The sequence below is a fragment of the Pygoscelis adeliae genome, unplaced genomic scaffold, assembly GCF_000699105.1.
Source record: "Pygoscelis adeliae isolate BGI_AS28 unplaced genomic scaffold, ASM69910v1 Scaffold78, whole genome shotgun sequence".
Lineage (NCBI taxonomy): Eukaryota > Metazoa > Chordata > Aves > Sphenisciformes > Spheniscidae > Pygoscelis > Pygoscelis adeliae.
In genome coordinates this window covers 5,626,052-5,627,653 of record NW_008825409.1, presented here as the reverse complement: position 1 = coordinate 5,627,653, position 1,602 = coordinate 5,626,052, and positions in this window count along the sequence as shown.

Genomic DNA, 1,602 nt, shown 5'->3' with positions numbered 1-1,602 from the left:
GTACAAAAGATAACCTATAAAAGAGAAGAAAGAGAATGTATTTCCCCTTTTCAACTGTTTCGGTCATTCACTTGAAGGGTTGATCTGTACCAGAGGCTGACTTGCACATCCTCTCTCATGATGGCAGAACAGAGCTCTGCCCCCAGTCATTGTACGTAGCCTCCTATTCAAATTTAGCACCTAAGCTCTGCACACAGAGACTACTTACGTGAAGACAGCTTAATATTTTATATACAGCACAGAGTTGTTTGTCCTGTAACAATACAGGTAAGTGGGAATTTACATTAAAGAATAATGACTGAAAAGTGTTCATACACACACCACTCTTAAAAAGGCTAATCCCCCCCCAAAAAAATTCAGCGCCTAGTTTCTTTCCAGGTAAATTTAAGCTAAACTGTAAAATATGAAGTAGTTTAAGACCTTTTTTCCCAGCTATCACTTCAACAGTAAACAATTTAAAAATCTGAAATTATTCTCAGGTAGCAAATTAGTATATAAATAATTGGCAATGCACCACAAGCAGTATTTCTTTCCAAGTAACTCCTTATGAAAATGAAGCAGCATGGGGAATTTACGGTGCTTTTCATGGCAAGAAACCCACGGTATCTGTATAAACAGGTTTTATACTTCAGGCAGTTTTGTATTTGTAAAATATTTTCCAGTAGACCTGGATCTCATTTTTAATAGGAGAAAGTATGGTATTTAACCACTTGAATGCAAAGAGATTTCATTCCAAAATAACTATGGCTAATTTGAGAATACACAATAATAAACAAGAAACAATTATATAGATGAGCAGTATTCTTAAATAAGGCTGGCATAATGGCAAGTTGTGGGCTTTTCAAAAAAATATTAGCACTATCTGGTCTTGCAGAAAGAACAGGTGAGAACAGAAACAAGTGACCTCTTTATCCTTAACCAATAGGAACAGTATCTTGTTAGTGTCCAAGAGGTCTTTAGCTGTAAAATACTAGTGGAAAGATGGCACTTTGATGTTTACCATCATGTAAATAAAGAAAAGCAACCACAGGTGGAGAATATAGGGGAATAAAGGCACTGAACTCACCTATCTTTACCTGCACACACACACTCACCCCGCCTTTAGAATGAGATACCTAATTTTTGTTACTTCAACATAAAATAGAAACCAGAACTCCAGAAAAGAGACAAGAGCAGCGTGCACCCACAACTATTTCTCCAGCCTGCCCAAGTGAAGCCCATGCCGGTCCCTCTCCCACCTGTTCGACGCAGGAGCAGACCCAGAGATTTCAGCAGCGCTGCTTGGGAGTTGCACACCTCAGCCTGGCAAGTGAAGCACAGCAAAACCAAACTCCACAGGCCCTTCAGCTCTAAAGCTGAATATTAAGGCAATGGGAACATAGCTGTGCCCCGCTCTCCTCCATGCTAAACGGGTCTTATAAATTCAAGCTGCTTCAGAGCAGCTGACCAAAGCCCCATTTCCAAAATTGCATTAAACAATTAACCACTGCTTTTGCTGCGCTTCATTCTCTGGCAAGTGCAAGCAGACTCTCTGTCTCTGTCCCAAAAGAGGCCAATAAACCATGGGAACAGATAGACTCTGAATCTGCCTGGCCCCTACTA